At 43.6% G+C, this 27,096-nt stretch overlaps 1 long non-coding RNA gene across 2 annotated transcripts; it reads right to left on the minus strand.

Moving 5' to 3' along the window:
• Positions 1-838: 838 nt before the first annotated feature.
• Positions 839-20,960, minus strand: LOC138066381 (uncharacterized). 2 transcript variants are annotated; one of them, XR_011139807.1, is made up of 6 exons: positions 20,679-20,960; positions 18,848-20,240; positions 10,287-10,555; positions 9,462-9,545; positions 4,066-4,168; positions 839-1,696 (listed from the first exon to the last, which is right to left on the minus strand). It is a non-coding gene; the product is annotated as an uncharacterized lncRNA (long non-coding RNA). The 2 variants fall into 2 exon arrangements; XR_011139808.1 differs by lacking the exon at positions 4,066-4,168.
• Positions 20,961-27,096: the final 6,136 nt, after the last annotated feature.

A 27,096-nucleotide genomic window follows, 5' to 3' on the forward strand; every position in this document is an offset into this window, starting at 1 on the left:
ATGAATGAAGGGAGGGAAGGCCCAGGACTAACAAGTCAAAGGAGAGTCAGAAAATTGCCACGGTGGAGCTGCTGGTGGAGGAAGGCTGCTTATGATGTGTCCTAATACAGCAGAGTGCGCTTACTGAATCTGCTGAAATGTTACCTGGACTTTCTGCTGCAAGAGGAAACACGATTCTGAGATGCAGTCCAACCTCAAAGAGAGTGGAGGGGAAGGATAAATAGCCCTTTTGGAAACCTGATTGGAATATAATCCATAAGATAGATAAGACAGAGCAGTTCTGGAGAACCTGACACTTCCAGATCACCATAGCCGTACAAGACTGTCTGATTCATCATTTATTTCTACTGAAGTAGCGCCCAAGAGAGTTAAGTCATGGACGGAGCCGTGCTAAGCATTACACAACTAAAGTGCAGAAATATGGTCCCTGCATTTATACTGGGAGCAGCAAGGCCTCTTCCCTCCTCGTGTTGACAGGGAGAAGGCTGGGGCACTGCGGCACTTGCTGTTTCTGAGAGCTCAACTGCTCAAAGCAGGGCTGCAGTGAAGCAAAGCCTGCCCTGTACGGCTTCCAAACAATTGGAGGCTCATTCTCATCATGTTGATTGTTAGTGGATTTAGAATTTAAATATTAAAGGAGAGTCTCAGAATGGCAGGTGGAAAATCTTAGTCCTCATTCATTAAGAAAATGTCTGGGGTCTTTCCCCCCCTCCCCTTCCCTGATCAAGGTTTGAAAAGACAAGTTACCCTTCTAAAATCTTATAAACGCCCACAAGACAATTTTGCTCTGAAGTATCAATGTGACAGGGCAAAAGCAGAGCAATTTGATACTAATGACTTCAGTCACCATCCTAATGCTTCATGTTTTAAAGATCATTTTGCAATAAAGACATCATGATTTTGCAGTCACATTGGAACAATAAACCGCAGCACTTACGGAGTACTTTTCCTCTAAAGCACAAAATAAATGGGAACAATGAATGTTCTTCCCATTTTAGCGGGAGATATTGATGCCCAGTGACCTGACCTCATCACAGCACGACCCGGGATAAACTCGCTTGACTCCTAGTTCTGGGACTGCCCTTTGGGGCAAGCTATCCCTTACTGGCAGAAATACTGATGACAACTACCCACAGCAGACAACGGATGCTCTAGCCTCCTTCCATGTCACTTTAGGCACTTCACTACGACATCTAGAATAGGAGTGTTGAAACTCCAGATAGGAAAAAAAGTGGGAAGAAGAAGTGGCAAGACCTGTTCACCAAACTGGCAGTAGACCTGCTGATAATCTTTGGAAGGAGGAGGGTGGCCACAGATTCACCTTTTCCTCTCAGTTTTGCTGGCACATTCTCCATCTCTTGATCCAGGAGAGAAAAGCAGTGCTATTGTCCTGGGTGGCTGCTGCGTACTCGGATCAGGCAAGAGGCTCCACTGCTGGTGTTACCGAGAGGCACCGAGAGGTGGGTGCTGCACAGACACAGAGCATCCCTGCGAGAGCGGGGCAGGAGGCTGCTGTTATGTCAGGTTTCTAATTAAGATTCACCAGCCGCCAGCCTGCTTTGATTCATTATTCATCTTGAAATTTTCTTCCATAACTTTCTTCTTTTCTTTTGCTGTCACCCGCTAAGCAAAGGTAGGCATTTCCCTCCCAGAATTTGCAGCGACATCTCTGCTACTGTAAAACATGGCTTTCAGGCTACAAAAGAAAAGAAACAAACGGTTACAAACCCAAGTCCTGGAGCACTCATCAATATTTATAGACATCTGACAATGACTTATTTTAGACCATCCTCATTTAAACCACGGCAATGCAAATGAGGCTATGACTCCATTGTGAGTATTAACAATGGGATATTCTTACGTATGTTTGCTTCTGCACTGGTAGAAGGATGTTTCTCCTGCAAGAATATTTCCTTTTTGTGCAGGTCTGGCAAATTACTGTAACATATAGTCAGGAAGCCAGTCAGAAAAGGTAATATAAAAGACAGAGTAGGTTTCCTAGCTCAGAAACAGGTGTACCTCACTTAAAATTCTGGCAGAGGAAAGTGGTGAGGAAAAACTCTTTGCAGTTCACTGTCAGCGACTTCTCTGTTCTGTTTCATGGCCGTCACCCAGTGAGGTTTAAGTGCTGAACTGATTTAAAGATTGATCTTGATAAAATATTTAAGGATTCACTTGATTAAATATTCAGCATGTGAAATGCACATTTTTCCTTCCAGCCTGCCTCCTCAAAACAGAGTCTTTGGTGTTGAATACTGTGCAGAGGAGTTGGGGAGGGGGGTGGGGGAAACAGCAACAGAAGACAGAAGGAAAACCCCTAAACTGAAGCAATCACCGGAGGCCTGTGAATTGTCAGCTCTCGTGGTGAAACTTAAGAGGAAAGAAAACTCATCCTGACACGGATGCGACTGCTGAGATGAACTGAAGTTTCATTAAAGGGTGCGTGCTGCGGGCAGGGTGCAGCCGGAGGGGAAGAGTCCTCGTGCGACTGAGGAGCACGGTCAGGGCTGCTTTGGGAGTAGCGTGTGCTCTCATGAATAAGGAGAAGTCCCGTGAGCATAGGGATCATATCACTACCCTTTGGATGTGTAAGATGTGGTAGGCCAGCCCCCTTCGTTTTTTCTGCTTGCTCATGTTGCTATGTATGAAGAGATACTTCCAAATGATGAAGGCGTTTGCCGGCAGTAGATAGGTTGTTATGAATGGCATTGCTTTGGAGTTCTGTCTAGAATTAGCCTCCTTCCTTGTGCACTTTTTCCTCTTTCTGTTTTTTATTTTTAGGGCCTGTATCTAGTACATTTCTCTTCTTTCTATGAAAGACTTAACAGTCTGTTGCTTGATTTCCATGTTAATTAGGCACATGACTTCTCTAAATACCGGCCACATACCCACTTACTTAATATGTACTTTTGCACCCTTGTCAATGATCTGATAAAGAACATTACCAGAACAAAATACATAGAACAAGAAACCATGGGGATTGGATATCAAGGAGGACACTGTAGGGACCATGTTAACTGAGCTGATCAGCAGGATTAAGATAAGTCTTGCTGCTTTCTCTTATTGGTCTTAATGACACAATGCAGAGCCCAAAGCACTTTACCTGCCGTACAGTGTATTTAAGTTACTTTCTTCCCTGGGGTGAGTAATCTAATCTTTTAGATAAAACACTTAGCTAAGTGAAACCAGCTGGTGTTAAAAGCTGCATTTCTAAGATACAGCACCTGTGTAAGATTTTTAAAACTACTAAAAGTAGTGAAGGCCATATATAATAATGTGTATATGTGTACATGTATAGAGAGAGAGAGACAGTAAGTGTGTGTGCACACGCACGTACGTGTAAACACAACGGCTGGCCTGATGTCGTGTCGATGCTGGGCCAGCTTCGAGAGGGCTGACTAGGTGACTGCCAGACGTCTCTCCTAAACCACAGCTCTCTAATTCCACAGTACAAATCCATGGGAGTAGGAGAGTACACAGGGACACGAGGAGCCACAGTTTGACATTATTGCTTCAAAAAAATGATTCCCACTTTAAGATTATTGGCTTTTTCCTTACAATGGCTGCCATCAGCAATGAAAATGAAGATATGATTTTGCACAAATGGATTTTGAATAATGGAGCTATTTTCAAGGAAAAAAAAAAAAATTAGCCCCTGCCCAGACCTTTCTCAAATCAATTCCTGATGGAGTTCTTCCAACAGGGATACGCATTGCTAGTGTAATGATTTGCCACATGACCTTGCACTTGAAATGCTAAGCAAAGTGAAAACCAGCACATCCAAACATAAAAAAGTGCTGATTTTGATTCTCAAAATATTATTTTTCTAGTCCAGTCATGTTATAGGCTGGCATGTACACAAAGAAAGAAAGTTAAGACTTTTTCTGCAGCAATATGTGACATTTCCCACTCAACTAGATAACTGAGAGGCTATTCGGGCTTGCTAAAAACAGTTCTGTGCATCTGGGAGCAATATAGCTCAAAAGGAATTCAAGGGAAAGAGAGTTTTTCACCATTGAGGCAAAGGAGGACTGAGAATCAGTGTTCAGCTTGACTCTGCCTTACCTGACCTCTGAGCCCGCCTCTTCGTCTTGCAGAGCCTCCGTTTCCCACGGGGTTATGTCAACCAAGTGCGCCCTGGGCCAGAGACCTTGTCCGACTTAGTGTGCTACGAACACAACAAATCAGTGCCACAGGCTGTGAGGAGCACTTGTTTCCCAAGTGTTTACAGGCCAACATGAGGAGTTTAGGTAGCAAGCAGGAGGAACTGAAAATAATCACTGAGGGGAAAAAAACTGATATAATTGGCAAACTGAAACTGGGTGGAAAGCTTTGTGTTTGAAATGTTAAAAATCCCTGGACAGCACCTGCCTAGGCAGGGCACAATCTGTAAAAACAGAGGTGGCACATTATCTGCTGAAGCCACTGCTACTTATTTGGGAATGACTGGCATCTCAGAGGCAGCAAATCTCGCCTGTGTGTGGATCAGTGAGCTAGTTTATAAACTGCACTGAATTATGAAACCAAATTGGTGCACTTTAGAGAGGTGAGCTCTTTAGCAGCCCAGGCCTGGTACAGACTGATGATTTCCTTAAGCGTTGGTCTGCGGGGCGAGGAAAACTGTGTTATTCTGTTTGTCGGAAACCGAAAGTGCAGGTTGCCTAAGGATGGATATCATTACCTGACAACTTCTGTAAGTAAAAGTAACATATATATGTTGTACTTAAAAGTGCTGTTTTTCCAAACTAAGGAAAGTTACAAGAGAACTGAATGTGAAGGCAGAGGCAACTAGACAAATGTACATGGGAAAAAAAATGATCGTGAAGAAGCATAAATTAAATGGCCAAAAAGCCATTATTTCACAATGAAAGAGCTGAATAATATTGGTGAGAAGCTCATTTTCTTTTAGTGGAAGAATGGAGGCAGGAATAACAAATTAAAAAGCAATATGCAACATATGGGGAAAAGGGGAAAGAAATAAAAAAATGCATATAAATAAGAGCTTATGAAGTGTAGGAAATTGATAAAGGATACTAAAGATATCAGAAAAACATCCATGGCTGGTAAAGCTATGTATAAGAAGGGTTTTTTTCAGACCATATTAGCAACAGCAGAAAAACTATCAAAGCTATAGTGTCAGTACTAGGAGACAGCCAAGTCATTAATAATGATGAAGAAAAAAGCAAAATTGTTCAACAATTGTTTCTGTTCTCAATTCGGGGTAAAGTATTTTCTGGTATATTAATAATTAAGAAAGATATTGAACTACTTGTACTAGGGCTAAACATTTTTTTAAATCATAAGGCCTACAAAAGGGCCCTCTCCTCCCCCTTCTCTCCCCAAGAGTCATGAAAGAATTGGCTTGGGATATTATTAGCCTTTGAATGTGAATTTTTAATAAATCATGAAATAGAGGGGAAATTCTCAAAGGCCAATATTAATATTGTGCAAAAATTTCAAGACAAATGAAACCACCTAGGTAAATATGGTCCAATTAACTTGATATCAATCCCAGGCAGAATAATGGAGAAGTTGCCATAGGATTTAATTAATGAAGAATTAAAAGATAGGAAGTGTAATTAATATGGCCTTACCAAGAGGTGTTTTGTGATTTCAGACTGATCACTTGAGATCAGATGTTTGGTTGATAAAGGGCAACTGGCAGGTGTCCTCCGTTCAAAGCCCGAGGCACAGGCGTGCCAGACGCCCAAGACCTAGACACTGAAGACCAAAGCACCTCTTTCCCTGGGCGACCAAGCCGGATGCTGTAATTTCCACCCCCTCCAGCCTCCCTGACCCCTGCAGCTGAGGCCACGCAATGACCAAAGGCAACACCCTGAAATGGAAAAGCTGTGAGAACCAGGAATAGAGAGCCTGAAACATCGCGGGGTCGGTGCCCGGGCTTAAGGTCCGTGGGAGACGGAGGCGGCTGAGGAGCCTGGTGAAGTGGCAGAGGCCACAGCCTGGCCAATTTTGACCACTGACTTCTGCGAGCGTAGAGAGATTTTGAATGGCTTTTCTGTTTTGATTTATGGTTCTTTAACGCAGCAAATACAGTTGGATGGATAAATAAGGCAATTATATGATAGCCTGCATGAGACATGAATACATGAAAGTGGGGGGAAATGAGGCAGTACAGGCTGCTTCAGGAAGTGAGGGGAACAGCTAGACTGTGGGATGTTCGGCTAGCAAAGAAATAAAAGGTAAAAGGGAGAGACAGAAAGGGGCAAATGGTATAGACTTTAGAGGCTTCATCAAATGTCCTTAACAGGCTTTCATGAAATGATGAGTGTGTGACTGAACCACCCTCCTAAAGAAGTGCTCCAGCAGATTAGCAGGGAATACAATGAAGAGTCATTTTTCTCTTGGAGCTATTGAATTCCTTCTTTTCATTTTATCGGTGAATTACAGATTTTGCTTATCAAAGGTGCCTGTTCCTTTGGAGCTGTTTGATGATGAGCCATATTCTGCCTTGACTTCTGCTCCAGCCATCCCCACCAAGTTCAGTGACATCTCATGGAGAGAAAAGTGGGGCAGATGTTAGTCTGGTGTTTTTAATGGTGTTGTGGCTGCTAATGAAGCACTATCTGATTTAGTACATGTTCAGAGACGGTCACCAGCTTCTGCAGTGGCATAGACTGTCTTTAATGTGAATATGGAATTGATTCATCAGTAAGTTGTGTATATAGGAAAGTAGAACAAGTATTCTCATTTGTTTGGCTTTGTTCCCATTGAGGAGACATTCAGATAAAGGGTGCAAAACATCATAGCTTAATAATTTTTGGCAATGAAAATTTCCTCTCTCCTCCAGCCTCACCGCACCCCCACCCCCCAAATAATGGAGCTGTCTTATTTATTAGATAGCAAAGGCAAGTTTAAAGACTCCCATTATAAAATAAAGGATGAGAATGTCGCTTTTATAGGGAAGAATTGTAGAACTGGAAGTGATCCATGTTTGGGACATAAATGCAAGCTGTTATGCAGATCAAAGTATCTATTTGGAGCCGAATTACTCAACAGCATCTATCTATGGCTCTTCAACACCTGCGGATTAGCAATGCAATCTTGTGGAGGTTGCTATAGCTACATCTCCAGAGCAGGTGGAGTTCTTCGTGTCTTGGAGCACCATTATGTTCATTCCTTGCAAATAAACCATGTAAGAATATATTTAAAATGTCACCCTAGTGGTGTCAGCACCTATTTCTAGCTGATACTGTCATGTCAAACCTGTCCTTATCCTATTAGCCCTTATTGTTTTCTCTAGAAACAACGCTACTTCCATTTTAGCATGCTGCCTACCCTGTAAGTACACGCAAATGGGCTTCGGGGCCTTGCAAACCCCGATCTAGTAAGGTGCTTGAGTTTAAGCTGAGGAGGCCTGTTCAAGTTTATCTTGCAGATATGTAGGCTTGCTTCAGGGCTGAAGGCACACAGGACTGAGCTGGGGCTAGGTACCATATCTCACAGAAATACCAGCCTTTGGCAACAGCAGCGGTCAGGGTCTAAACGGCTGCTCAGATTGTGCTCAGGCAGGAGGAGTGCTGGCTGTGATGGTTTTCAGCTAGTTGTATGTCTAAATCTCTTCCTGAATAGGAGTTTCACTCAGTTTTGTATCAAATACTTCAGCCTTCCTGTTTGGGCTCCCCTGCTATTTACTATACCAAAGGGTTGTCAAGAAGACCTTCCCTTCTGGCTGTCTCGCCGCAGTGACTAGCACAAGCTGTTATCCTTAACCCTTTGCCAGTCAAACTCACAACATGCTAGCCCATGCGAAAACTTAGTAACAATCCCTACATGAAAAGCTGATAGTCTAAAAGAAGAGCCCTGACGAGTCAAAAAAAAAAAAAAAAGAAAAAAGAAAAAACAAAATAAAACAAGAAGCTAAGAGGAGCAAGTACCAAAGAGTAGACAATAAACAAATCAGGACACTTTGACTTGTCTAATTTTGTCATCCTCTTTGTTTGTCTTTCCCTTTTCTTCTACATCAAGTGCAAGCTTTTCATTCCTGCACTAAAGGTAGGCAAGGAGAGATTTCCTGCTAAAACTTGTCAGCAACAGCAATGACAACAGTAGAGGATTTGTTTCCCTTCCTGGCAAATTTTGATTTCTTCAGTAGAAAGATGAATATCAGAAAATGGTCCAAACCCAGCAACACTTCAGTATTCTCTTCAATAGAAAGCTCCAGTTTTCCCCAGAAAGCAGATAATTTTGGAAAAGAAAGGCATTTAACAAAAAAGTAGAAATTTCTGCCACGCAGTGGAATGACCAGCTTTAACCTCAGCATCTCTGTTTTCCCATATTCCCTTTTCCTTCGGTCTGTTTTTGTCCCTTAAGTAGTGTTCCTGCTGCGCTGGCTCTTTACTGTAACTTCTTCCAAGTCCCTGAAATGCGTGTGCTCCTCAGAGCCTACTAACTTTTGCCCACTCCAGAAAGCAGTGCCGTTAAATTTATCTCCAAAAGTTGGGCAAATAAAAAATATGCCATGCTGCTTTGAGACAAATCCATCTGCAGGTCAGCTGGTGCGTTACATGTCATAACTGTATTTCTCTCCCTCGCTCTTTTTAGACAGTTATCCTTGAGGCGGTCTCTCTTTATGTTCTCCAGACTGCTACTACCAATGAAAATAGTGAAGCGGCTACTTTTTATGAGACAGGCTGTTTAGTGACTGGTCTGTCCACTTATTTCAGAAAGGGCTGTTGAAGAGAAAGGTGAGTCAGACAAAGGCAGTCTAGAGGAAATCATGTCAGTCCTGCCTTTCCTTTCATCTGATGCGGTTGTAGTCCATAATCAAAACGGTGCCAAAAGCAGTAACGTACGTTCTGCCTTTGAAAAGGGCATGAGCTTAAAACACAAAAATGAAGGCAGCCACGTGTTGCAAGAAAAGGTTGCTCTTCTTTAGATGCAGAGCTCCCATTAGCACCAAGCCAGAATGGGGTGAGAATTAAGCTGCGGAAAACATAGTGGAAGACGTGCCCAGTTGATAGCTATGAAAACGGATGCGCTTTGTTTTTTCAGGTTTTGAGTCCAGAGTGAAGGGTTTCGCTCTGTGTGCTGCTTTTTTTTTTTTTTTTCCCTCCACAGGGCCATTATAATTTGCAAATTGTTAATTTTGTAGTACACCAAATTAACAGTAACATTTGTTCATAATTTAGCTGCCAGGAGCTGGAGTTTGCTCTTTGTGGTCTGCCAAACAAACAAACAACAAGCAACAAAAGGTACATACAAATTTACTGTATACCCACATACATAAACAAGGTTTTCAAAAAAGCAGCTAGCAGCTTGGGAGACCGTAGGCTGCCATGCTGAGACACCTTTGCTGGGCCTGCTTTGCTGAGGGCAAGTCTTCCTTACCACTCCTCCAATCAGATAAATAAAATTTGAAATACACTCCGTATCACTAGTCACTTTTGCAACGATTAACCTTAAACATCAAAAATGAAGAACGTTATTGTAATAATTACCAGTGTGTCCTTATTATCTATACTGCTTGCAGAGGTTTTCTGAAGGCGAGAAACTCTTGCCTGGAAGTCTCCTGGATGATTTTGCTATGGAGAAAATAAAAGAAAGTCACTCTGTTTGAAGTGATCGCAATCAGTTCTTACGCTGAGGTGTAATCTTGTTTCTTACCTACAAGAAAAGACACATGGAGAGAAGAGAAAAAAACCCTACAAAATAGGGTATCTTTTTAACTCTTTTTTGGAGGGGGGGAGAGGAAGTTCATCTGCACGGCTCAGTACAGCACTGTGCTAGCAACCCCTCAGTCTGGCTGAGCCGTTCACATAGCTCATGCAGTGCCCCGCAGAGCAGTGGGCCTGGTCAGCCAGAAAAAAATCCCGTCCTAACCAGGCACATCCGCTCCCTGCTGTGGGAGCGAGCCCTGGGCAGGCTGGCCGGCACCTTGCTGCAGGCGCCAACGTGCCCGGCCATTCCCACAGCTCTCCAAGGCTGGAGCAGCAGGCCAGGTCCTCCACAATTCACGGCACACATGCTGTCCCCTGCTCTCTCTATTCCCATTGCTATGGAAATTGTTTCTCTAGGCAGCTCTAATTTTCCTTTCATCAATCAATTAGGGGCAGGCTTTGGGTGGGTTGCTTTGTTTGTTTGCCCAGCACTGCTCTGTGTGATATTATTTTCTCCATGACAAATTAACCACAGCTGGACTTATCTTGAATTGCTAAGGATGCTCTTAGGTAAAGTGAAGAAAAAAAGCAAAAAAAGAGATAGGAGAAATGAGAAACAGAGAGAAATTGCTATTTCGAAGGGGCAGGAGTGGAAATCGCAGACACCTGAGTTGCTTCCTCTGACAGTTGCCCTAGGGGAGGGGATGTCCTCTCATTACACATCATCTCTCAGGATCAGGCAGGTTAGCAGTGTGCTACAAAACCAATAGCTCCTGGGTATATTAGTGGTGACACTCTGAAACTCCTTGTTACATCGAGCTGTGTAATCAGACAAGGGCTTTCTGGAAAAGTCCAGTAATGAGGCTCTTCCTTGTCCCGTTGCCACAGCCTCACTCAAGCCGAGACTTCCAGTGATCTATGTAGGAACATGTCATCTTAGGGAATAAAAAATGGAAAAAAAAATTAAAATGATTATTTTATGCGACTATAACAATCCTGTACCAGGACCTTTGAAATTCTCACATCATGTGCTCTTTTAGATCAAATAAACTTATTTTATGTTTTTTCTCTGCCTTCCCCCACCTTCTATGCTTCACTGCAGCAACAGTCTCCCATAACACATTGGCAGATTAAAAATAACCTTCTGCCACCCTTCATCTACTCTGGCCAATTTAAAACTAGACAAACTACCCCAGGCATAGCAGAGTAGAGGAAGCAATGTGTGCATGTGCAAGTGCATACGAGCTCTGACCTAAAGGAAACAATTCTGCTGGCAAGAGGCAAGAGGTTATTTGTATTTCCAAGATGAGTCTGATTCTGCACCCGTCTCCTCCTTTTTCTTTTTCCCTTTCTGCTAAGAAATCACCCAAAAGTCCAGCAAAGCAATAATTACAGTTACTGTGTAATGGGAACAATGATCCCTGAACAACAGGCCAAAAAAAAAGTCAATGCATTCATCTTTCCTGAAGCGATTGGATCCTAATGATTAGAGCTGAAGGAGCAGCAGGGAGAGTTATGCATGGAGAGCCAGACCTGTGTTTCGAATTGGCCCTGGGTGCAGATGTGTCTTGAAGACCTGTGTGAGAAAGGCTATTAACTGCTGACTTGCACCCGCTCCACCTCTGTATGCAGTGCTCTGAGAAGACCTTTGATTCATAGGCATCAGCAAGTGAGCTAGCACAGCAGCGTGTGCAGAAGCAGGTATGGCCCTGGAGCAACTGCAAGCTGTACCCTGGCTGTACGTGTGTGCGGGAAAAAATATAAGGAAACAGAGGAACACGGTGGCAGGGAAATACATCTTGGGAGTTCTTCAAAAGACAAAATAACTAGAAAGCCTATATGAGCAGGAGGAGGTAGAATTGGAGCAGAAACCTGCGGGGAAGTGGGGAAAGAGGAGCTGCCAACATCAGCAGTGGCCCAGCCTCACTACTGCCTGGTGAAGGGCTCAGGCTGCCTGAGGTCTGGCCATGAGAGCTGAGGAGGAAAACTGGGCACGAGCATCCCCAGAGCCCGCCCTGGCACAAGGCCCTCACTGACCTATAGAAAGAGCCGTGTAGATGGGCAGCTGCCATCCCACCTGATGGTCAGCGGAGAAGAGGAAGAGCTGCCGTGTCTCCACCACAGTGGAAGACCAGGAGTGCCGCGAGTGGCCGCGCTGCAGAAAAGGAGGAGGAGGAGGGAGAGCTGCAGCTGCGCTGCAGAGCCTCTGGCCCATGCCTCAGCTGCTGGGTGCTGGCTGTTTTTATTTTGTTTCTGCCACGGATGGGAGAACACTCAGAGGACAGGACACTCAGAGAGCTGCACAGAGGTGACGCCTGCCCTACCTGACTGAGGCAACGAAGGGCATATCTGCACAATGCTTATGTTACATCAAAGAAGAAAGCACATCTCCATGGAGGAGAGGGCCAACTTGGGAGAGAAGATGACCCTGACTTTTATCAGGGCTTAAATCCTTTGATTTCTCCCTTTGGATTTGTCCCCTCCAGTTTGGGGCAGCATCACTCTCCCACACCTCTGCCCAAGGCCACAGAGCAGGGGTGGAGGTGGTCTGCAGGCTCCAGAAATTCTCACTGAGAAATTCCTAGCTGTTTTGCAACTTTTCTTACGCTTAAACACAAATGTCTTTTTTCCAAGACCTTTTGGCAGTCCATCAGAATGTATTTACTGACCTGCTAATTCTTTTCTGCCGTCTCAAAAGCCTCTGTCCCCGATTTCCTAGCTGTTTTACTCCTGTGAGGTATCTCAGAAGCAACAGCGCTCAGATAAAATGTTTTGTGTAGTGACTTAATCTATGAACACCTTCACCAATGATTTGTAGCTGTTTTTCAAAGTTTTAATAATTTACTTCAAATAATATCTGTGCTCATTATTAGGCAGTGTTAAAGCAGACTCAGTCAGTCTGGGTTGGGACCTGGGCTGGATGGTAAATGACAGACATTTCTGCATAACCTGATCTGACCCCAAAAATCTGTTTCTCCATAGTGCTTCCTTGAATACATGTGAAAATCAATAGCTCAGAAAGCTCTTCATTACCTCTGTCCCTGCACAAACTCCCTTTTTTTCCAGCTGCTGTTCACTTACCTACCAAGGCAGTTGGATACTTTTCTGAGGATGACTCCCAATGGTGCACTGTCAGAGGTAGCTAAATTAATGCCAAGGCATTACAGAGTAAATGCTGAGAGACTGAGCTTGTTGGGGAGCCATGCTTTATTTCCCCAGATCTTCACGTACGTGTACACATATTTGCCCATGCGCACAATGCTGAAAGAGCCGCTTTTATGGGGAGAACCATCTCCTCAAACTACTACAAATCCTGAAATCTGTCTCAGTTTCACAACCTGTTTGCATCCTCGCCACACTCCACACTTTCTGCCTTCCTCCCTCTTTTGAGTTGCACCAAATTTCAGGGCAGACCAAGTAACCCTATTACACTGGACCTACCCAAGAGCTGAACTTGATCACAAAGGCATCCCACCCCAACCAGTAAAGCCAGGAGGGTTTGATAGGAGAAAACCAGGAGAAGGCTTACCTTCTCCTCTGACTTGGTAGGTAGCTGTTCTTAGCCCATGGAAAAATGTAACATCCTGTTAGACTTGTCCTGGAGCATCTACTCGCTCTCACCACTTCAGTGCTGCATCTCTGTCATAAATTAGGGAGCCTAAGCCAATCTAATATCCTTTTTATTTATTAAGCAGAGCTTTTAATGGTTTATTTAGTATTGTCATTATTTTTTCCCCTCATCTGAATTTGAAAACAGTTCCTGGCAACAGAGTACTGAACAAAAACTTTGAAGTTGATGGATTTGGTTGGTTTTGTTTAGGGAAGTAAAGGACGTTTCAGTTCTGACAATTGTGCTTTAGAATCCTTACTTAGTAAGCCAGTAATTTTCTATAAGATTTAAGTACTCTCCAGAATGGAAATACAATTGTACTTTTCAAATTTAGTGTACATTAGGACTTGTAAACTCTCCAGTGATATACTAGCTTACAGAAAATGTTCATTAATATCTGTTATTTTCTTACTATCAATAATTCTTAAGCCTTTCTCCGCAAATACTTTGGGTAAAAAGCTTAGCGGCAATTTCTTCAGAGCACTTAGGATCATTAAGGTGGCAACATAAATTAGTTATAGCTTTGGCTTTTTTTTCTTATCTACTCTGCCAAATGATTTAGCAAAAAATATCAGCATCAACATGGGAGCAGTCATCTCCCGTTCCCCTGCTTTCCAGTTCTGAACCAATAACCTGTTTCCTCTGTGTAGGAACCAATTATTTTGTGTTACTATATATTCTTTCAAAATTAAGCCTTTCGCTAAAAAAAAAAACAAAACAAAAACCACATCCAGCCTTTTGTGCACAAAAGTTTTGGCACGACATTTCTCAGTTTTCTGCATTACTGAGCAACACTACAGTTTGCAGCAATACCACTTCGCAGAGCCATAAGCGGGGACAGAACCAGGTGAGGGAGCTCACTCTTCAGCACTGCGGGGTGGAGGGGGAGCCGCGGTCACAGATGAGGGGACTGGAGAAGAAATGCCCGGGCTCCCCCAGCAGGGCTCCTTTCCTGAGGCCGACTCTCTGTGCGCAGGCAAATCCCTCAGCTTCACCTGAGATGGTGGGAACCGCATCTCCACGTCCACACAGATCATTCCACAGCTCTGTAGTTTAATTTTCTTGGGGAAAAAAAAACAAGGTTTTTCCTACTGTGCAGTGCCATGTTCTCTTTCCCCAGCAAATATGGGCACAGTCTCAACTCAGTAAACTTTTCCCACTGCTTGGATATCAGCCCACCCCAGGTACTAAAGAGCTGGATGGTGAGAAGTCTGACCTGTGGCTGTCCACAATGTGGTTATCTCTCTGAAATAATGCTCCAGCACTGACTTTCACTTACTTATAAAATCACGGGCTAACTTTTTATCTGTTTTCTCTAAGCTGCTGTGAGTTTTGTTTCCAGTAGGCGTATTACTTGATTAATGATCTTTTATGTTTCACTTGCTCATATTCCATATGGGATCTTCTTGTGTTATCTGAAGGCACAAATTACTTAAAACAATCTTCTTTCTCAATTCAGCTCTGTTTTTAATAGCACAATATCTTTTTTTTTAATTTTTGAAAAATGAGCATTTTTTAGCTTATCCAAACTTTACAGCTTGAATATTACTTGTGATTCAGGTTATCACCTTGTGCAGTATTCCAGGAAAACAGACCATGGACAGGCTCTGACAGGAAGGGTTTTATAATGTATTTGTTATTTCTCTTCTGCCTAAATTAAGGGCTAAATTCTGTGGAAGTAGATGAATTTGTAGACCCCATCTCTCTGAAATCACACCAGCTGTTCAAAAGACGGAGGCTGCTTTTCTTTCAGCCAATGATAATAGCACTTTCGTGGATGCAGGTCGAAAAATATTTACATCAGTATAAACAAGCCGTGTGTAACTATAAATAAAGAACATGGATAATATGTTATCATTGAAGTTGAAATTCAAGTTGAATCCTGCCAAACCCTAAACATAGATCATGACAGAAAAATCCAATACACCTTTTTCTTAGAGACACTGTAATTATAGACTAAGTAAAGAAAAAAAAGATTATACAGCAGACAATTTGTAATGAGCAGACAATTTGTAATGATTTCAGTGCCATTTCTGATGTAAGGCTGTAAAAAAGAGTGACTATTTGTGCATGCAACTCCATGTGCACCTACATCCCCGCACCAAGCAGTGCTATCTGCAACACACTGACCTTTTAATCAGAACTATTGCCATAGACTGTATAATGATGGGCCTATTTACAGAGAGGATGAAACGATGCCCTGTTGGGTGACTTCAGCCCAGGCTCTCTCCCATCCTCACCACTTGCAGCCCAATCCCCCTGCCCAGGGGAGCCCCTGATGTAAGACTCAGAGACAAATTGCAAAGAAGACCCACAACTGGAAAGAAGTTCTACATGGCTGGAAAATGGGTTGCAGACCACAGCCCGTGACAACGTGGGGACAGGAGATGTTGCACAGCAGGGAGAGGAGCGTGTGGACGTCCGCCGCCAATACCAGGGATGGTTACAGGGAAAGTTCCTATCTCATTTTTAGCTGTTCTGGGAGGAAAAGAGGATCAGTTTTTGAGGCTGCTAAACCTTTGACTAGAACTGAATTCCCTCCATATTCTCAGCCGCTCCAGAAAACATACTGCAAGTGCCATGCGGATGGAAACCGGAGGTTCTGTTAGCAAAAAAGAGCACCAACAGGAAGTAATCGTGTGGACACCAGAACAGCTGACTGCCCTCCTCTCCTTTCTTGCAGGCCGTTTCTCCATAACATAACTAACTGCTTGCTGGATAGCGATTTTCCTGAGAGAGATAAATAAAGAAGCCCTAAGATGGAGGGATATATTGACTGTGCCTAAAATCAAACCTTGAATCTCCAAGGAAGTTGCTTTATTGCTAGGGCTTGGTCTTAGTGCGATGTCTTCCACTAGCAGAACAGGAAACGGATTTGCATTTATTAGGAGTATGGATCGGTGCAGAAAAGAGCAGGTGGGCTGAGAAACACCCTCAAAGCCATTCATGTTGAAGTGGAAAACATTTCTTTTAAGTTACCAGGAGGAGAATCTCAAGTTGCCTTTCCGGAAAGCAGGGCTTCAGGCCAAAAGCAATTTCTTCTAGTTCGATGGCAGAAAATAAAGCGTTAGAAAATAAGAAGAACATGCCAGAAGATTAAATGAGAACCACAAATTTAGCAGGGCTAGTGATAGCCCAAGAGAATATTGAGAAGCAATGTATAGAAAAGAGCTTTTCTGAGACATAGTTAAGTGAATTACTGGTCCCTTCCATAACATCTGTTACACTCCTGGCTGCTGGGTATTTACTTTCAAAGAAATCTACTTCCACTACTGTCTCCTGAAGAATCCTAAATCAAGTGGGCAGATACAATTACTGAAAATGAATCTGTCAGAGAAAATCTCATGCAATCATGGAGCTCTGTTTGGGCTCTTCTCCTGACCCCACCTTTACCTGAGAGACAGTCTAAGTCAACACTCTTCAAATTCAATGGGAATGAGCAAGTTAGGCACAAGGAAGACTTACTAAGGTGGTGACTGAAACTCCAAAGTATTAACCACAAGCTGGTAATGGTGTTTGGGAGTCAACCAGCCAGAGGGAAAATCATAGGGCGTTGCTTTTGGATCCCCATGAAAAAGTCAGGACTACTTCAGCACCCGACAGAAGGCACAGCCAGGTGCCATTTCAGAAGCTCCAGCAGCCCCTGATGGATGGTGGCAAATTTCCAGAGTTTCCTGCTCCTCCATGCACTCATGGGTGCTTGTCGGTACAGGGTCTCAGTGCATAGTGCGTCACAAATGGTCTCTGAAGTGAGCACAGCTGGGAAACGGCCATGGGATTCTCATTTTGCTTCTCTGAGCCGAGCCCACTGACTTGGGTCTGACTCAAAGCAATGAGATCTGTCTTCCTTTAAGTAGACCTCTGTGTAATTGTATCTCCTTTTCGTAACACATGGGATCTCCCCCCTGCCTCCAGCCCCACTCTTGTCCTTTCTTTTCGATCAGTGCAAATTTCTGTAAAGAGTTACACACAAATATATCAAAGGTTATTGACAATACCAAGAACTGTGTGCTAATATTTCTGTTTATTGACACACAGTGTATACATAAATATACATATGGGTTTTTTTTTCTGAGGTAAAATTTCCAGAAGGCTCGAAGTTAGAAACCAGGGGGCTGAAACACAGGGACCAATGAAGTCAATTGCAAAATTCCCTTTGATATGTATGAGATGAGAGTTTCAGCCAGAATTCTGCATTCAGTTTCCACCTCTTCAGCACACTTTTACTGCGCTTTGAGTAAGTCACTTATAGCCAGGTACCCAGGTGCCTAAATTCAATAGCTTGAACATTTTGCTCAGGGGACTGCTATTCATTGAAACTCTGCAGCATATGCTTCTTCAGTCCCTATTCAGCACAGCAAAAACACGCCGAAGCCCACTGAACTGTGGCACACGATTAACTTTAGGCAAATGTTTCAGAGCTTTTCTGAAAGGGGATGAACCACTAATCAGAGCAATGTTTTGTCTACTATCCCATCTGCGAAACAGGCAGGAACTACACTATTGCCCTCTCACTGCCTGTGCCAGAATTACTCAGAATACTTTTGCCCCTAAAAGGCTATAGGGTTCAAATGAAAATGCTCACACAAAGGTTTAGGTTCATCAAAGATTTCCAACTCTTTTTTTTTTTTTAAGAAAATATTTGGGTTTCTTTCTTTACCTTTTTTCTCTTCCTTCAGGGTGGGGTAAGGAGGAAATTTAAAATATAGGATTTGAATTTTGAGAAAAGTTGTATTTTTCTTGCTTCTCTAAAAATCATACTTTCAACTTTCTAATTATTAATCCAACTATTTTTATTCCCCACTGTATTCTGAACATTTGGTTGGCATGAGACAACACTATGTTTAACCTTACTAGTACTGAAAACAATAAAATGTAAAATAGATAGGTGGAAAGGGGTAGTAAATCCCCACTGGAGAACTGTCTGGCAAGTTCTGAGTTATGGGAAGATATCAACAGAATGAAATTTATTTAATATTGATGAATGTGACAGTAGTGCATCTAGGGAGAAATAATAACAATCAACACAGACATAAAATGGGAGATTGCTATTTAGAAAGCAGTAATATAGAAAAAGACCTTGGGGTTGTAATGGATAATAAAGTGCACAGGAGCTCATGTTGCAAAACAAGCAATTGCTATCCCAGGGTGTACAGCGTAAAGAGGGATCCATCGTATGACCAAGGAAGCGATAAGTGCAGCACTATGCAGTCGGGGTAAGGCCTGAGCGGGAGCACTGCATGCATTTTTGAGCAGCGCGTTCTAAAAAGGACGTTGAAGAGTGGCAGAGAACTTAGAGAAGGGCAGTCAAAATGGTAAAGGGAATTGCGGGTGCAGCATGTGAAGAGAGTGATGGAATGCGATTTATACAGCGGGAGGGAAAGGAAGCTGATGTTAGGAAGAGCACTGCTATTTGTGTGGTATTAGAACGGACTTCCCCTGCAGCAGAAATGGTAAAAGGCTCTCAAATTAAAAGTGAAACAATACACTCAAGACACAAGAGAAATGACTTAATAATAAGGGCTATTACACAGGCAATAGAATAAGCTGTCTGGTGAGTAACTGAACACGAGTCACTATCGATAGAAGGTTTCCAACACAAGACTGGAAAAAGTACCAGTGGGATCACCGTGGAAGAGGCTTCTTGGCATCATTTGAGGAAGGCTGATCCAAAAGGTCCTTTGCCGTCATTTTCACCTGCGATTCTGGGATCTCAAAAGCTGTAAGAAAATGACTTTACGCACAGCAGAACAGATGATACATCCAGTTTATTAATTAAATCCATCTGCCGCACTCCATAAGCCTACAATGTGATTGGGACAAAAGGTCCAGCCCTGCAAGCCTCACCCCAGCTGTCCCATCTGCTTTATAAGCATTTGCAAGATCAGGTCCAGAAGCCGAAGGTGCTGCATTCTGAATCATCTGCAGAGGTGGGTTTTACCATGCGCATTTTCAAAGGAAGCTGGCACAGCTCCTGTCCATTTTGAAACGTTTGCTTCTGGAATTTGCAATGCTTGTACCAGTTAAATACTAAATTACCATAAATGTAATTTACATGTTTCCCAAATAAGGAAATGCAAGTGGAGAAGAGGATTTCGGAACATTCATATTTCCAAATTAAAGGAATGTAAATGAGCCTGCTGTTCAATTCAGTGTGTAATGTGCTATTTCACGGTTGTCTCTTTGATATTGCAGGCCCCTTTTACGTTAGGCAATGTCACATCCCGCCCAAATCACCATGAGATAAAGACGTTCCCCCATAACGTAATAAAGGACAATGACAATATTCCAACAGAGAAAAGAGCATGCATACTGATTTGTTACAAATACACCATCCCTTCCTGGAAATATTCTGTTATGTTCCCTCCGTCACACCATGTAGCATCTTTCACGAAAACGCACTTCATGGAACAGCTCCTGTTCACTCCTTGTCCCTCCTTCCAACAGCCCACACCTTCCTCAGGAAGCTGCCGCTTCAGCTTCCCGCACAGCGATCTGCCTCCTTACAGCGCACGCTCAACGCTCAGCAGCCCAGCTCAGCCCACTTCCTTCCGGAGGACTTCTGCTGTACTTGTTTGCCACGTGTCCTTATAACCACGTAGAGGAAAATTATAGGATGGTTCAAATTTCATTCATCAGGTGCTTTTGACAGCTGTCCCCTCCCACCCTTGTTATTTTTAAAGGAAAAGCGAACACTGTGCGTAGTGTGGTTAAAAGGCCAGTGGGAGGAGAGGAAAGGAATGATTTGTTAGACTTTAAGTCAATCATAGCTCAGTCCGGACAACCATAAAACATCTTTACTTCTACCAGTAGACAAAATTTATAGTGCTGCTCACTGGAAAGTGAAATGCTCCCACAGGGCGAAAGGAAGTCTTGAAAGTTTCCTATTCATTTAGAGGGAAATGTGTTGCTCCTTGCTCTTCTCTCTCCAGCTGAACTTTCCAGCAGACAGCTCCATAAATTTGTTTTGGTGACAGCCTTTCAGTGATATATTGAAGTACACAGCAATCCTAAAGACACAGTGCTTTTAGGGACCAGGCAGGAGAGCACTCATTGCTGTTAGTGCCAGCATCAGTACTGCAGGGCTGACGTGACCTTGATGGCTCTGCCATCCCTGTTGGAGTCTAAGGGTTTTGCGAGGGTTGCTGAGGGTGGCCCAGTCGACCTCTCTGGGCAGGGCGCACGCAGTTAGAGGCCATTTCTTTACCTCTGCTCTGAGCTGCCTGGATCTCTCGGGGTGTCTGCACACAACTCTAACATGATGCCCTCAGCACCAAGAGCATTGCAGCTGCCCCCCCTCCCCGCCTGTCCCCGGGTACTCCCCAGCTGGCTCTCTGCTGCGGTTACCAAGAGAGGCTCCCACAGAAAGCTTTTTTCCCTGAGAAAAGTGAGAGAGGAGCCTCAAGGGGCATCTGCGTTACGGTGAACGTCTCCCTCCCCCTACTCACATGGTCCTGATGGAAAAGATTTCTTCCTCCTGGATTCACCAGCTTCCTCGCACCCCTCCGCTGCCATACACCAGGCAAAAGCCAGACAAGCGGGCGTGCATATCCTCCTTGAAGAGACTGAGTTAGTGCGTTGGGCCCCTCTGCACTCCCACGGCCTCCGTAAGAGGCAGCATTTCAGGGAGGAGCATGGCTTCCCTGCCCAGCAAGTCAGGAAGCATGACGCTTTCACCCCAGCGGGCAGAGCAAACCCCTGAATTATTTCCTTCAGCCGTCAACACAAGAGGTAAGCTGAATAGGGTCTTTCCCTGGGAGGAAAGAGGTGGCATCCTGGCAGCTTCCAGGTGCTCCCTAGAGCTCTTAAATTGAGCTGGTGGAGAGTCATCCACCCGGCTTGTGGGAGCCAGGACTCCCTCACTTCTCAGCAGGCACCACCTATGAATGAAGCATTCCTATTACTGGGGATCCCTTCCAATTTCTAACACTTGCTTTTAACTGCATAAATAAAACTGTGCAAGGATACCATTCCTGCATGTGATCTTCCTTTGACCATATCTCCAGGGCATATAGCTAAATGGCAGGGAGGTGCTCAGAGGGCACAGCCTGTGGAGATGTGAAACTATACCACACACAAGTCAAACTCTGACCAGGTGACCCTTGTGTAAATGCAGCCCCATGACATCTATGTTCACATAGTCTTCACAGCATTATCTCTGAAAATGCTCACTGCTTTTAATAGTGCTATTGCTCTCCAGAGGCAAGGGTCAGGCAATACACTGAGGGGCTGAGCACTTACATCTTACTCCCAGTTCTGTCACTGGTTTATAACCTTGGACAAACCACTGGAGCTTATTGTGTCTTGGCCTTCCCGTCTGAGAAAATGTTGCTAAGATGCTGATTTGGGAGTTGACTGGTTCATACAATAATTTCCTCTGGATGTAATAAGGTGATATGGCAAAACTGAAGCCTTTCCTAGGAATGCTTCAGTCATAACAATTCTTCTCTGGCAGGCAAGTTTTCTTGGTCCAGAGAGAGATGTCCCATCTCATCACAGTGTGCTCTACCTCAGTAGCAGAGAGGTAAACTGAACAGAGCTGGGTGGACTCACCTGTTTGCTGCTCCATGCAAGGCAACAGGAAGTTGGTAAGTCTTCTAATTCACAAAGTAGAAGCTGCTAGACAGCATCTACCCTGCACAAGATCATTGTGATGGACAGATCGGGAGCATGTCCTCTTGCAAAACATGACAGGCCCAGCTCAAACCTGTATGAGCCAAAACAGGGATTTGGAATTGCACCTTCCACGTTCCAGCCAACTGTTCAGTCACAAACCCATAGAGCCCATCTCGTCCCGCTTGCTGCAAACAGCTAAACCTCCCTAGGCAAGAGCAAAATGACTGCATGTAATTCAGTAGTTAGGGCGCTCAGGTAGAACTTGATACATTCAAATACGTGACCTACTCTGGGCTTGAGGGCAAATTTCCCTCATCCTGGATGGGTTTAACACATAGTGCACTAATGGTCTCTGTCTGTTTTTATTAGCATTTTTGAAAGGGCACAATTTCTTCTGCTTCAAAATGGAAACATTAAAAAAAAAAAAAGAAACTTTTTAAATGAACCCTTATCTGGCTAACCCTCATTCTCATCAGAATGAAATGTTTTGCAATCTATTGATAAAGAGCATTATATAAGAAGTAGGCACTATTATTCCTCTGGCATCCTGGATGTTTTAAGGTTTACTCTGTGTACTCTACATTGCTGTTAGTTTGCAAATTTTAAATCCAAACTACTTCAGACAGAGCAAAGGCAGTTCTCCTCAGCAAGTACTAATTTCACAGGAAGTTTTAACTTTCAAGATTTATCCATATTTTAGCATAAGTCTCATTTGCAGTTATTTCATGCAGTTTTCTGCATGAAAAAACAGTCTTAGCTTTAGGAGATAGTATATCTTGCCATCCTTCATAACGCAAAAAATGGTTAAAACTATTACTTGGCTTAAATGCCTGGGCAGAAAATTTCTCCCCAAAGAAGAAGTTTCATGAAACTTAACAGAAAAATGGAAACTGAAGCTCAAAATAGAATAATTTTGTAACCTGAATTGCAATGGAGGTGAACGATATTTGGTGGAACATAAAATCCTTATTTCCGCTATTACAATGTTGGGAGACAGATGTTACTCACCAGAAAAGACAAACAACATAAGCTCCAGCTAGTTTAAAAAAAAAAAAAAAGGAGGGCTGATTTCTAAAAGGAGGTTCACTTTTATGAACAGTACTATCATGGATAAGTTATTCTGTTGCACTGATTCACTGAAGCGCTCAATTGCTCCGTTCCCTATGGCAGCATGAATGCCATTGGACAATCAGGTTAAAGTGAGCAATTGTTAGTCTAACCCATGAGCTGCAGTTAGCTGAAGCATTTTCCCACTGCAACAGAACCACCTGGAGAGCTGTGCCTCTGAATCCTATATGGGGGAGCAGGCCAAATCTGATTGAATCTGCTGGCCTTCATTCTTTTAACAAAATGGAAATAAAGATATCTAAATGGGAGAGTGTCCCAGGATTAATGCCTCTTGCTTTGAAAATAAACATTCCAGCTTTCCTTCTGTATTTACTGCATTTCCCATTCATGCAGCAGCAGGAGACCATTATCCTGTGACAATGTTCTGCTCCACTGACATTACCTCTTAATTATATCTTCATTAAAACCAAATTAGAAAGCGGTCAGGAAAGTTAAGCCAACTGAATTGCTCATTTGGCTGAACATTCTGACACCTTTTTTTTTTTTTTTTTTTTTAAGAAAAGTGATGCTGGCTCATGCAACAAAATGTTTAATGATCTACCTCACTGCTGGGAAGAGTTGATTTTCTTTCTAAATGGTGAACTTGGTGCTCAGTCACACTGCATTCATTCTGAGGGGCCCTGCTCAGCTAAATACTGGTATCATGGTATAACTTTTTTGGCTCGGACATTTAGGGTGATGACACTATACTGGGTTTGCCACTGCTGTCTCTTGCCTTCATTTCTTCATTAAAGCCAAAGGCAGAAATAATCTGCACCTGGTCAGTGCTGCCGGGCCAGCTGCAGTGCCATTTCCCACAGCCCCGGCTGCAGCCTCTGCTGCTTGCTACCCGTTGAGAGCTCTTCAGTCCCCAGAGAGAAGGTGCGATATGCTGCCTCTATTGCCCAGCAACACGCGACTCAGGACTGCCCGGACTGCCTGCACGCTCCCTGCACGCACACTGGAGCGGGCGAAGGGGCAGCCCGGCCTCTGTGACGTCCCTTTGGGCACCCACCATCTTCTGCACACGTGGGGAACCTCTCATGCTCGTCAGATACTGTGGGAGTCGAATAAAGGAGGTTCACGCTTCATGCTGAGACCGGACGGGTCTGTGCCATCAGCATTGGGCTCAGGCCTTGGGCCGCCAGTCCTTCAGCATTAATAATTTCTTGAGTACAGCCCCTCTCCTCCCACCTGCAGCGGCCTCTAATAAAGATTTCTCCATAGCCTACAACGGTCAGATCCTTTGGGTATGTGTGGCCAGATCCAAACATGTTAGCTCAGGGACTACCTGACAAGGGCGCTCACAAGCCATCTAACAAATATCAACAGCCAGATGAACCTCTCTTCCACCAAGATGCGAGTTCGACAGAGATAACACACATGAATCTACAGACACTGGGAAAAGTGTGAAGATAAGAAAAGATACTAAGTGACAAGATACTAACATTTAACAGTGAGGACACAGTCCCTATTATCCAGTGTTCTTGCCATCACAGTTAGTTAACTTCTACAGAACAGTTAATTAACGTTAGTTAAAACGTAAGGGAAAATGTTTAGGGAACAATGTACTTTTTTTTTTAAGAGCTATTCCACATGAAGGTAGATAGGAGAGAAAAATAAACAGTCCCCCTTAAGCAGACGGTAGAGGTTAGATTCCTTGCAGTAAGTTTTGCAAGTGAAGAGTTTGCAGAGTTTCAATTATGAAAGTCAGAGGCCAAGTCCATCTGCAAACCTGGACGGCTCAACATAGTTCATGCTTAGCAGCTTCAATAGCCAGAGGCACTCAGGGAAATGGAAATACTGGAATCACGGTTTCCTCCGTTCCAGTGATCTGGTATATATTTGCAGCTGGAGTTTAAATAGGGAAAAGATACTTTTTCACGTGTAAAAATTGCAATTGAAAGGAGGAAGGAGAAGTTAAGCACATGCCTAGCTCTGCCTCATTAAGATTTTAGAGTAGGGGAATTAGCAATGGTATTGCATAGATGCTACAAGGCAGACTATACAGGTGAAGAAACCTTGCTTAAAAAAAAAAAATCCAGCTCCCATTACACCTCTGAAAGGCTATTTAACACGGAACTTGTTAGAGACGATCAATGCTGGTGCTAACACTGGTAGTTAACAAAAGCACTTATGTCTGATGTAAGCAGAAATCTCTGCAGTTTGGAGCACCTGGCCCAGTCCCGTGTGGTCCCTCTGCTCCCAAGACACGCAGCTGCAAGGAAGCAGCTCTGGCTATTGCCGAGCACGGCAGGGGAAGTCATCTTTGAAAGCTGATGATCTGGCGTCTGCCTAGGATGCAGTGAATGGATTGCGCTGCATCTGGTGGGGGGAAATAACCAGAATTAAAATGAGCAAATGGAGGACAAACCTACCAATTAAGGGGTTATAATGACTCTCTTTGGTTTGGGTACACTAAAGTAGAGGAGAAACACTTTGCGTACAGCCAGGCTGCTCTTTCTGTACAGGTTGTACCTTATGTTTAGTAGCTGGGTTTTTATAGACAATCTATGATGCTTCCTTTTCAGTTCAAAATAAACATAAATTAGAAGGAAAAAAAGAGAGCAAGACAGAGAGAGAGAACATGCAGCAGAAAGGAAGCTGATGTAATCATTTCCAGTTCTAAAGCAGGACAAGTAGGACGAGGATGCGTCTGGTTTAGCGATCACTGCAATCAGCACAATTGACTGCTTACAGATGACTAATCTTTAAGTTCGAGGGAGGTAAATTGAGACTTGTATTTCGCCTTTATCCTAGCACTATAGGTAATATAAGACAAATGGCCTGTGAATTCCTAATACCAAAGAGATTTGTGGATTATAAAAGAGCACAGGACATAGGCATGGGGTAAAGTTACAGAAATACAGATTTAGATTCAGACATCATTTTAAAAAAGCCTTGAGGTGTGTTCTCTTTCAAGTTCATTATTCCTCAACTCCATTCAGGCCCACCTATATTTTAATCAAAAGTGATCATGGCAGTTTCACGGGTAAACAGCAAATGGATCTTGATAGATGCTCATTATACCTCATTTTGTTAACAGCTGAAGAACCAATGAGAGGAATGAACTTAATACAGCAAGAAATGAGGTTCTGAAAAAGAGAAATGAAGAGCAAGATAACAGATGATTAAATTAAAGGAACTAAAGCTGTGCCGGACGTCCTAATTAAAACATACAGAGGAACGATACAGCAGGGGAGGCATGAGTAGCAACAGACCTGGATAAATAGTACAGAGGAGGAGGAGAGCGTGAGAAGATCTGAAGGTATCTGAGGAAACTGAGGAAAAGAGAGGTAAGGCACAACACAGAGAGGAGGTGCCTGGACAGAACCTATTTCCCCTGTTTAACAGGAACAATGATGCAGAGAGCAGAAAGACACAGGAAGGGAAGCAAGCCCCACTTACGTGACCCTCAGAATGAAAGGGTAGGTGGCCCCTTTTCAGTCAAAATGAGGCAGGTTGGAGATAGGTCTACCGGCAGCTTGCAGAGTCCTCTGACTGAAATAGAACAATATAGCTATTTTGCTGTCGTTCCACACCTGACTTCACAACCATCTAACAAGGAGAGGTTGCCACAGATTCATCCTAGTGAAAGGAAGAAATTCAGCTCCGTGTTTTGCGGAAGTACTTCACAGGAAAATACACCAATGCATTTTTGTATACCTTTCCAGAGAAACCACACTGTCGCAGAGCCAAACGCAATTCTGCTAACAAAGAGAAACGTGACCCTCCCTGCTGGACGATAAAGGCCCCAGTCACTAGGCATCTACATTGCGTTTCTAGGTGGCCTCTGCATAAGCACATGTCAAAGAAAATTACATACGTATAGTGTCATTTACAGTCTCTCCCTCACTAAGGCAATGTCTCGCCTTAAACAACAACACTTCTAGGCCGAGGTGAGGCTACATGAAAAAGGACCCACCACTTCAGCCCTTACCGGTTGCTGTGACTGCTCGCTGACAACAGACAGTCGGCTAGGCTTAGGCACCAGGGAGCTGCAGAGGCACACAAAATATGGCATTTCTGAGCTCAGAAACTCACTTCCAAAGAGGAAGGGTGTCATGTGCTACAACAGTAGCGGCAGAAAGGGCCACAATACTAACCCTGTGCCAGAAAAACACAGGCCAGCATGGAGCTGGG

This window comes from Struthio camelus, chromosome 2, assembly GCF_040807025.1.
Source record: "Struthio camelus isolate bStrCam1 chromosome 2, bStrCam1.hap1, whole genome shotgun sequence".
NCBI lineage: Eukaryota > Metazoa > Chordata > Aves > Struthioniformes > Struthionidae > Struthio > Struthio camelus.